General features: G+C 34.5%; 1 long non-coding RNA gene across 1 annotated transcript; it reads left to right on the forward strand.

The window, feature by feature from the left end:
* The first annotated feature begins 220 nt into the window (after positions 1–220).
* LOC108515208 (uncharacterized) lies at positions 221–3,057 on the forward strand. Its single transcript, XR_001881458.1, has 3 exons — positions 221–667; positions 756–858; positions 2,684–3,057. It is a non-coding gene; the product is annotated as an uncharacterized LOC108515208 (long non-coding RNA).
* Positions 3,058–11,983: the final 8,926 nt, after the last annotated feature.

Below are 11,983 nucleotides of genomic sequence, written 5' to 3' on the forward strand. Positions count from 1 at the left end.
CTCCTTCAGTTGGCCAATCCTAGCTCCTTCAGCTGGCCAATCCTAGCTCTTTCAGTTGGCCAATCCTAGCTCCTTCAGCTGGCCAATCCTAGCTCTTTCAGTTGGCCAACCCTAGCTCCTAGGCAGCCTGAGAGAGAACAGGCTTGTCATAATGGGCCAGGTGAGTTTTGATTCATTGCTTGGGGACAGAAGAACTCTGAACAAATCAAGGTTCTATCAGCAATAAATAAGGGAGGCTCTAAGATATTGAGGAACCATCTAATGTTATTTATACTACCTACTTTCTAATCTGCCTCATCTACTCACCTTCCTCTTTCTCTTCCTGTGATCTTAGACAGTGCATGGAAGAAATTTTTTTGATGAAGACAATTGTCTATTTTACTTAAAATCATTTTTTTAGCTAGTGGTATGTCTCGAACACTTTCCTAATAGTTCATTGAGATAAAGTCATAACTTTTTTTTCTTTCTTTGCTACTCTTACTCATTGCCCCATTGGGATTGACTGCAAATTGCCATTTTCTATAGAAAGAATCAGTAATCCTTTCTACACAGTGGCCTTGGTGATTTCAGAACTTTAAGAATATTTAAAATACTCAACTTCTTTCTCCAAAAACTGGTGACTTCCTGCTGCTGAGCTCCTGAAAGTTTTTGAGAAGAAAGTTGAAAGGTTGAAAATGGTGCTGTGTTTATTTGAATATCTAAAGGGTAAACTCCAAGCTACTTATCTGAAAACAAATATTCTCTGAATCCTGTAGAGTAAAGAAGTATAACTTGACATTTCTTCTGCAAGAAAAAAAACAAGAAGATAGTGACTTTCAAGACCTCAGTCAATGACTAAAGCTCTGTGATCACAGTGAGGTACAGTGTCTGAACTAAACATTTTCTTTAAATATTTTAGTAATTTAGAACTGATATTCTATGTATATCATGAAACAGAAAGACCAGATAAGCTATAATATGAAAGCAATATAATTCAAATTAAATGGAAGAACACATAATAAAATACAAAACTTCTCAAAAAAATCTCCATTATGCCTGTTTGTAGCAGTATATATTCCTAACTGTATTAATGTATAATAGTTAATACAAATCATAAAGCATATAATAAAAATTAATGTAATTTAGTATTCTCTTTGGTAATAATATCATTTGTTGAGTAGTTAATGAAATTATAAGTGCAAGTTCAGAAAAATTTTAGGCTCTGTTTTTTAAAAAAAACACAAATACTCATTATTCTTGGTATTATGTGTTCAGCACATTACCGCGGTAACCAGGGCAGTAATGTCAAGACAAAGGTCAGGGTTGGCTTTAAGAAAGAAGCCTGAGAACGGGAATTATGTAGAGGCCAGAAAATCAGTGTCTACATGCTAAAGGCAATTTTCAGGAACAAGTACTAGGAGCAGATCAACAAAACAAATAAGATCAACAAAACAAATAAGGAAGGTGGTTTTGTGAACGCGGAGGGGCAATGGTTAGAAGTTGTGGTGCCACTTTGTTCAACCTTATCTGCTTGGAAGTTTTTCTCCCACACCATTCAAACCCTTTACTGAACCAAACTTTTGTACAGGCTGCAGCCAAGAGGGGCTGTATTATGACTTTCTTGGACCTTTTCATCCACAAAGAAACATTAAAAATTGTATTTCATTACTTAATGTTCTAATTGTGTTTTCTCAAATTCTGTATTTGTCTATTTGGCATCGATTCTTCACAAGGCCAATATTGAATTTATAATATTTTATTATTATCTATATTCTTGTTCTGGCATTTGGGAGCCTTGTAGACCACGAAGAAACTCCTTCTCCCAGGGCTAGCTAATTCCTAAAGATAATAACAATTTGCCTAGGAATGCAGGCCTTTCATATGCAAACCAGCCAATCCATTAATTACTTCCTTATCTAACTCTCACAAACCAAGCCAATGTTTGCCCTGACTTAAATTATCCCAGGGCCAAGTATCACTCAAATGGAGGCCATCCTTATAGCTCAAAGCCCAGCCAGAATTTTCAAAGCAAGCCTGTTTTAAACTGTTTGCTCTGCCCTGTTTTTCCTATGGGAAATCCAATAAAGCCTGTGGTCTAATGCTTTCTCCTTGCTCCTTTCTGCCTTCTGACTGACACCCATGCCTTCTCTGTGTCCCTGTATAGCATGAGATGACCCCTCTCTGAGCCCTTTGAGTATGATAAACTTCTTTCTTTCAAACCTCCTTCTCATTTCCTCCTATAATACACAGTCTTTACCAACCATATCATATACAACATTCAAATTCTCAGAATATTGAATTGGAATAAATATATTGACATTATGCATTATGCATTAAAACATTTAAAAATCTGAAGTTCATTTTTTTTTTCTGATTTTAGAAGAAATTAAAATGTTCTTATGGGTCCATAAAAGTATGATAGGCCTTTGACGGTAGTTCATGTGTGCTTAGTGGATAAATTAACTGTGGAGTCAGAGATGACTTGCTCTTGCTGACATCCTTGTAAGCTCTTGAGAAACTGAATTAGAAACAGACAATGGTCAGTCTATGTGTAATAAACAGAACTCTGACCCACAGACTCTGCAGCAACCATTGCAGGAAACCAGTTACAATCTCTTAAGATTGGTTCAGAATGGTCACGATTTGGTCAACAACTGCCAGCCTCCCTATTTTTCATCTTTTTTTTTTCTTTTTTCCGTTTCAGAACCCACCAGAGAAAGCTAAATATGGTCCCCAAACCAATCACAGAAGATGTCTCGCTCTTGGCTAGCCTACCTGCATTGACTCCAGTGCCGTCATGACAATGCCTCAATTGGAACATGTCTAACACCTTTCCTTTTCTCCACTCCAAAGCTTTCCCACTGCTTTGTCTGACTTTCAGCCTCTGAAAAATTGAAGTGGTGGCACTGATGCCCTTGCTGTAGCAAGCTCTGAATACATGGCTTATGTTTGTTTTCATTTGGATAGTCTTTATTTCCACACGCCCTATCTTCCTTGAGGTTTTCAGTTAGGACACTTTCTTCCCGCTGAAAGCCACCTATCCTATACATCTTCTAAAGAAAATGTTGATAGTGTGTTCCACGATGAAAAACAGATGATCCAATGAGTTTATCTATAAAAATGTAAAAATACAAAATTTCTAAATGTCTATGCTTCTTTTTCAGACAAAATTCTTACATTAAAGCCAGAAACACAGGAATCTCATTTTCTAAATATTTTCTTTATCCTAAGAAAACACAAAAAAGTGAATGAGTTAAGTGTAGACTAGCAGCCCCAGCACAAGTATCACCTGGGACCAAGTTAGAAATGCACAATTTTGGCTCCCACTGCAGAGCTGCTCTGGAGATCCTGAGGCACTTTGAGAGCCATGGCTCTGAAGCAGACTATGCTGGATAGGCTCTTGAAATTCTCTGAGGCTTACTTTCTTCATATACATAAAATGTAGTTACGAATTCCTTGTGTCCAAATTTAAAGGTTTGTTGTGAGGATCAAGTTATTAATGTCCTGAAAACATGTTTTCATGATGCTTTCTGTGAAGAAAGAAAAGATGAACTCTGCTATATAATATTGTTAAAGTCTTTAAGAGAGGACTTGGTTTTTATTTTAGACAAGCAATTGAAGGTAGATGGGATTTAAGTTAGTTTTAAAAAGGGAAATGACATTCTAGTTGAGACGAAAGGATATTGTCAATCACTGTACCTCCTTCCTAGCTCTTTAAATATGGCTAGCTCCAGATTGCATATGACGATGATTCTAAAGTTAAGTCCTAGAAGCTATGGTGGATAAGTCACTCATACATAACACTTATTAGGTCAGTCACTTAATAGCTGTGTTTCATTGAACGAATTTTTCATCCTGCTTGAAATTTTGTCTTCTTGTCTGTCAAATGAGAATAGGAGTGCGTATGAGGCTATACAAGAAGCATGGCTGGAGAGGCCTCAAGAAACTTAAAATGATCGAAGAAGGCGAAGTGGAGGCATGTCTCACATGACTGGAGCAGTAGAAAGAGAGGGAAGGGGGAGGTGCTACACACTTTTAAACGATCAGATCCCATGAGAACTCACTATCATGAGAACACCATAGGGGAAATCTGCCCCCATGATCCAGTCACCTCACACCTCCCACCTCCCACCAGGTCCCTCCTCTAACACTAGGGATTACAATTCAACATGAGATTTGGGCAGGGACATAAAACCCTATCAGAGTGAAAATATTTACCTCACAGTGTGGCTATAAGCAGTAATTGAGATCACTTATATGACACATTCTTCCCAAGAAATATTAGCAGGAAAAAGAAGAATAAGATATTAAATTTTTTTTTCTGTTGCACTGATCTACGCTTTGAGAATTGTAATTTGACTTAAGTTCCTCTCAGATGGTATTATGGGACTATTCTTATTGTTGAGTTTGCATCAATAATTAGCTCCTATGTTGACTCTGGTATCTGCGATTACCCTCTCCTTTTTTTAGGATGCTTTGATAATTGCCATGCTCAAATATTCCTTTGCTGAGACCTGGATTGCAGCCCCATGAGACTCTTAGGCAGAGGAAACAGCCAAGCCATGCCCAGATGCCTGACACACAGAGACTGTCAGATAATAAACTGTGGTTTTAAGTGGCTAACTTGGTAGCAATTTGTTGTACAGCAATAGAAACCTAATACTCCATGTTAAACAAAATATGGAGGGAGTCATTTTATCATGAATGCTTTAATACCCTTCTTACCTAATTTTTAAAAAGATGTCTTAACCTGTTTTTTACACACATTTATTATTATGGCTGTAGAGTTGCATAGTTTGCTTTATTACTATTTCCATTACAAAAACAATTAACAACTTATGCCTAATGGAATTATAATGGTGTATTTTAAGGCATGTGACCCTTCATGGTAAAGAATTAGGGATTTCTAGTTAAACATGGTTAAGTGAACATATGTTTTTTATGTCTGCTTAATCAAGAAACTCACTACAATAGTAACAAAAAATAAAACAGGCATAAATCTAAAAGGAGCTAAAGAATGGGGAAAGTGGCAGTACTAGGTAAAGACTCCAATTACAATTTTGATATTGGAAATGCAAACGGACAAGTGGCAAGGCAACTAATGAGAGGGAAGAAAGTTCACATCTAACTGCACGTGGAACCCAAGAAACACTTAGGAATTTAACATGGCAGAAACTTGAACATGGGAGCACAGAATAGTATTAAAAATAAGAGGTTCTAAGTCTCAGTAAAAACCAATTAAGTTCTCTCATGTCCTCATCTCAAGCAAGACAAATAACCCCTTCCTGTATTAACAGAAATAGAAGTTTTCCTTATATAGAGAGTGTATCTTGGAGGTTCTAGATTTGGGAACATAAGCACATTGAAGGCCGACATGGAAGCATGATATTGAAATCAAGACAGCAATTCAACAGTGATACAGGGGCTTTTAGAATACCTCACCTCCCCAGTTTTCCCCAGCTCAGCTCCTGAACAGGGCATAGAGGATGACTCTCTAGAAAACTAAAAGCCAAAAGAAACTATCTCTAGACAGTGAGATTTTGAGGATTTACTAATAAAAGAACTCAGCCAGCCAATATTTCTGGGAAGTTCATTGGTCAAACAAATCCTTGTTTATATTCACGTATGCAGAGTTTGCTTTGAGGATTTTAATGAATCAAACTTCATTACAGACTCATAGGTGTTCTGTTTCCAGTAATGGTATACTGTGTATTTTGGAATAAGTCTCTCATTGAGAACACCTAAGAAAGATAGGCAGAACTTTTAGAAACTATGTTTGAATGCATCAGAGAGCTGCTAAGATAAATGATTATGAGGTCTAAGTCCAATCCAGGAACACTTTCAGGACTTTTGGACCCATTTCCTCACCGCGGTATATTTTGTAGAGGGCCAGATAGTAAATGTTTCTGATTTTGTAGGCCATTTGGTCACTGGCACAACTGATCAACTCTGCCATTGTAGCATCAAAAGTAGCCATAGACAATATTACATAAATGGATATGGCTGTGTTTCAGTTAAATTTTATTGATAGTAACAGATTCGACCAACGGGCCATAATTTCCCAACCTCTACTCTGGAAACATTTGTCAGTTATGAATGAGGTGAGCTTTCAATATACTCATAGCACTAGGGGGTCAAAATTTAGTGTTAGAGGCCCACAGAGAAGAAGATGTGGGCAACTTTGGATTGGGACCCTAAAGGGTTGTTATTTAGAAATAAGAGTAGGCCGGGAGCAGTGGCTCATGCGTGTAATCCCAGCACTTTGGGAGGCAGAGGCAAGCAGATCATGAGGTCAGAAGTTCGAGACCAGCCTGAACAACGTGGTGAAACCCCTTCTCTACTAAAAATACAAAAATTAGCCAGGTGTGGTGGTGTGTACCCGTATTCCCAGCTACTCAGGAGACTGAGGCAGGAGAATCACTTCAACCTGGGAGGCGAAGGTTGTAGTGAGCCGAGATCGCACGACTGCATGCCAACCTGGGTGACCAAATGAGACTTCTCTGTCTCAAGAAACAAACCAACCAAGAAACAAAAAAGAGTAAACTAGAAATAGACCAGTCCTTGACAAGATAAAGACCTAGCTTCTATCCATCTCCATCCCCGACTGGATTAATTTGACTAGTTTTTGCTAATAGGCTAACCTAGCCTTCTTAAAGCATACACATATTCTATCAGGATGATAATATGATCTTTCGCAGCCTTAAATTAATACTATAGTTTCTTACATATGAAATATTCGGAACTATGGGAAGAGATAAGATCAAATGGAGCAAAACTAAGAGAAACGTCTGACAATAGAGAGAGACCTGCAGGGGATAACAATGAAATAACAAGAAACCAGTTTTAAAACATGTTCAAGAATATAAACAAGTAGAAGAAAATAAGTTGCAGATTGAGAATTTTAGGTTGATAATCGGAAGTTATGAAGAACTGATGAAATTCTAGAGCTGAAAAATAAATTGAAAACTCAAAGACTGGATTTAACAAGAGCGGAAACACTCCTGATAAATTAAACTCAGAAAGACAAGTGATGAACAATAGAAAAAGTTACCTAGGAAACATAGGACATGGTAAAATGAACTAAAATGTGGGTAACTAGAGCCCCAGAAGAACATAAGAGGGGAGCAAAATGCAAAAGTGATTCAAACAGATAATGAATGACTCAAGTTTTCCCAAACCAATGAAATTGCACCAAACCATGGATTTAAGAATCACTACATAATCCAAATAGTTTTAATGAAAAACCAAAACAAGAAACCTAAGAATGAATAGTTGGATTATTAAAACCCCAAGCAAAACCAAACAGAAACCTAAAATGTTATAGAAAATTGTAGAAATTCAATGTAGAGGAATTCTAAGTGCAGCTAGACGGGGAGAAAAAGAAAAAAAAAAATGATAGCAATAAGACTAACAGCTACTTCTCAACAGAAACACTGTAACCTTGAAGACAATATAACCATATTTGCAAAAAGCGCTCCAAAAATATCACTCTTGACCTAAAATGCAATACCAAGTAAATATTGTATTCTAACAAAGGGGTCAGCAAAAAATGATTCACAGACAAAATGCAAGGTGTTATCTGTTTTTGTAAGCAAAGTTTTTTGGGGGCAACAAACCTAATTATGCTCATTCATTTACCTATTACATATAAATGCTTTCATGCACTAGAGTAGTTGGAATATTATGACCCCAAAAGCCTAAAAGATTTACTATTTGGTTCTTTGCGGAAGAATGCTGACCCTTCTAAAATAAAAATGAAATGCAGCATTATTAGGAAAAACAAAAAGTGAGAGATTTTTTCATTGCCAAACCTGTTCAAAACGAAATTTGAAGCTAATAAACAGAAGTAAGAAAAATGAGCAATAGAAATAACAAATAAGTGTCAGTAAATGAACACTGATACTGTAAATCATAATATCTTGTGGGCTTAAAATATGTTTAGAATTAAAATATACTGCAGCATAAGCATATAACCTAGGGTATTTGGAGCTAAATGTTGTAACACCTCTACGTTATTTGGTAAGTGATAAATGTACTAATTTATGTTAGACTTGATACATCAAATGCATTTAGCAAAATCTAGAGTAAACACTAAAATAATAGCTTAAAAAACATAACTACCAAATTAATGAAGTGGAAAAAATGAAATAAAATGAAGAAACAAAAAATTAATCCAAAAGACAGCAAACAAAAGGAGGAAGTAAAGAATCATAGAATAGTCAAGAAAATAAGAAGTAAATAGTAAGGGGAAAACCTTAATCCTGAATATATCTTTGACAACATTACATTGCATGTGAAAAGAAAAAACACCCCAAGTAAAGGACTGAGTGTTAGATAATATTAAAAAGTTAAAAAGCCCAACTATATTCTGACTCTAAAAGCCACATTTTAAATGCAAGCAAACAGAGAAATTGATAGTAAGTACAACACACACAAAAGACTATGCCAAAAAAAAAAAAAAAAAAAAAAAAAAATCACACTAGCTCCAGGAAAGGTCTATCTATATTAGTATTAGACAAAAAGACTTGAATGTACAGAGAGATATTTTGTAATGGTAAATAGTTTATTTCACCAGGAAAGTACAAAACACCACTTAAACCCCAAAAACCACATAAATGGAGACATAGTGGGGAATTTTAAGCCACCTCAGCACATGATAGAAGAAGTAGATCAAATAATTCCTAAGGATATGAGTTTGGACAACATTACTAACAAATGGTTCAACTGACATATATAGAATGCATGCAGACATAATAGCATGCAGAATGTGTGTTCACTTTAAGTACGTAAGAAGCATTTACCAAAACTAAACATATACTGAGCCGCATTGTCTGTGTCTACCAATTAAAATCATATAGAACATATCCTTTGAACATTAAAAGATGTCATTTATTTCCAGTTTTTAAAAATCTCCATTTATGTTATACATTATCCATAAGTTTGGCTTTTGCTACAAGAAATGTTATGTTTCTTATAATTCAGTGCCACTTATTTTCTAATTTCTATTGTTACGTCATCCTTCACCCATGAATTATCTAGAAATAAACTTCTAATTCCCAAACTTAGGGAGTTTTAAAATTTATCTTTTGTTATTTCACCTGCATTTTACTATGTTTAAAATATATTCTATATCATTTTAACCCTTTGAAATTGGTAGAGACAGAATGCTGAGCATAATCTCAAGAAGTTAGGAAAAATAAAACTGATAGAAAATAGAAGACAGAAAATAGAATAAATAAGAGCAGATAATAACATAGAAAATAAAGCTAACATAAACTAAACTGAAAGTTAATTCTTGGGGAAAAAATGACAACACTCATAAACCCTTAGTAACAAGAAAAAAGGGGAAAACCCCACTAAAAATAGCACTACTGAAAAGACGAAAACTACTAACTTATAGACACCAAAAAATGATAAAATGTTGTAAATATAAAAGTTTACAATAAATGGAAATAAAAAAGCATATCTTACCAAAACTGAAACTGTAAAACATCAAAGTTTATATGGTCTTATAGTTATTAAAGAAATTGAATTTGCAATTTAAAAACTAAGCATAAAGTGGCTTCATCATTAGCATCAAATTCATGCATACTATTCCAGGGAACGGCAAAAAGGAGATGTAATTCCTAAGTCCTTTTAACCTAGTAGAAGCATGGACATTAGAGTTGAAAAAATACTTCACAAAAGAGATCTTAAAATGATCAATAAATATATAAAAAGGGGCTCAAATCATTGATAATCAAGGAAATGTACAACAAAGTCATAATGATGAAAAAACAGGTAATGTCAAATTTGTTCAGGATGTGGAAAGTTTGGAACTCTTATGAACAACTTGTAAAAGTACAACTTTGGAAAACTTAAAGACATTACAAATTGATGTTGAATATTTGCATGACCAGTCATCAATTACTTTTACTTTGCATATATAGCCATATGCACACCAGAAATCATTATGTATAAATATGTTCTAGTTGCATTACTCATAATCACCCCAAATTGGAAGCCAAATACACATCAACAGTAGAATTGAATACTATCAGGCAATTAAGTAAAGAATTATAGCCATATGCTACAGTATAGATAAATACCGCAGATTAAATGAAAGAAGCTGGACATAATATATATTGCATGATTCCATTATATACAGTTTATAAAAATACAAAAGTAATTAATAGTATTAGAAAACTAGTGATTACCTCTGGAACTACAGGAAAGTTATAGTGATTGCGAACAAGCACAGAAGGCCTTCTGGACAGTGTTCTATTTCATGGCCTTTGTCACACATAGGTGTTTACACATAGGTGTTCTACTGTAATAATTTATTGTTATATGCTTATGATTTGTGCACTTTCTGATTATATACTTCAATAAAAATTAAAACACTGAACATATGATAAGAGAGCAGATTATCAGATATTAGAGCAAACCTTCTAACATAAGTCTTAGATCAAAATAAATCTGTATGATAAGAGAAACTTGGAGCAAATAGATAATGCAGCAAACAAGAAAATTTTAACAAAATTTCTATATTAGAAAGCAAAATAGCATACGGCACTTATAAAATCAAAAACTATAAAAAAATGAACATTCAGAAACTGAGAAGATACTTCAGAGTTTGAAAGATTCTAGCAGAAAACCTTAAAAGAGAAAATGTGGAAGATGAGTTGAAGAAAACATCTTCAAAATCCCAATGAAAAAACAAAAGAAAATAAGAAAAAGAGAATGAGAATGAAAAGATAAACCATTCCCTGCCTTCCCCCATGATGTCTAACATATGAGTTGGACCCTTACTATTCTGAGCCCCTTATTATGAGGTCTATGGTTTTCCATTCTTGTTATGCATGAAAGGTAATATGGAGCGCTGTACATATTTTAACCTGCTTAATAATCACTATGAAAATTTGGGAAACCTTTCACCAATCAACACTCTCTCATTGAAGGCTGTGTCTTCACTGCCTACAACAGAGGTTTTCAAACTTTTCCAGATTAGCTATTCATTTTTACATTTTACTCATATATTTTATGTACCAATATTTATGACTACCCTGAACTGTTATGTTTGTAATGATAAACTGCAAAATCTATGTAAATTTATACACAGTGACTATCAGAAAGAGCTTCTAATAATTATTATTCCAAAAATACTCATAGTAGTAAAACTTGTTAGAAACATTAACACCACTTGCAAATTGCTGAATAAAAGACATACTAGCCTCAGTTACGTTATGTATAATATGAGGACATCCTGACTCATGTCATCATTGCAAATATTAAATGACTCAGCATCATCTTTGTCATTAGCTATTATAAGTATTAATTAATATTATTGTCATTATTTCACATTAAATTGAGCTGACATAATTCTGTGCCAGAGCAGAAAAAAATTAGCTTATCCGGCAGAGGTTTCTTATTGATAACTGCTCAATTTCTATTCTGCTTTTACAAATAATGAAAGAGGCTCACTATCCCATGTTACCACTTTTGTGTATTGCTACTAATCTCGATACACCAGCTTGGAAATCACTTGCTAAATTAGGGAAATAAGGAAATCTTAAGATCTACTCTTAAATTGATGATTTATAGAGTTATATCAGAATACTTCTCTTTATTACTCCATTTAAATCAAATATAATATGCTTTTAAAGCTGAAATAAAACATATTCGATAAAAATCCTTGAATAATAGTGATATCATTTAGGTTGCAATTCAAGTTATAGGTAATTCACATAGATCTCCAGAATCATTTTTCTGCCTCATAATAGATATATAAAGTTATATGCATAAAATATGAGTAAGTTAATGCATCTGATATGGAAGTGGTGTGCTTGGTATCACATCAGAATATTTGTGAATAATTTTAAAAGACATTTCGTTTTCAAAGCCTCCTGTTAACTGGAGGAAAGGAGAGAGGCTTAAACTGCAAATAGAGGGACTTAAATTAGTTATGAAGACGAGTGCCCAGATGAGAGAACGATTTAACACGAAAATGGAATTTTTGAGAAAC

This window comes from Rhinopithecus bieti, unplaced genomic scaffold (assembly GCF_001698545.2).
Source record: "Rhinopithecus bieti isolate Rb0 unplaced genomic scaffold, ASM169854v2 scaffold_33647, whole genome shotgun sequence".
Classification (NCBI taxonomy): domain Eukaryota; kingdom Metazoa; phylum Chordata; class Mammalia; order Primates; family Cercopithecidae; genus Rhinopithecus; species Rhinopithecus bieti.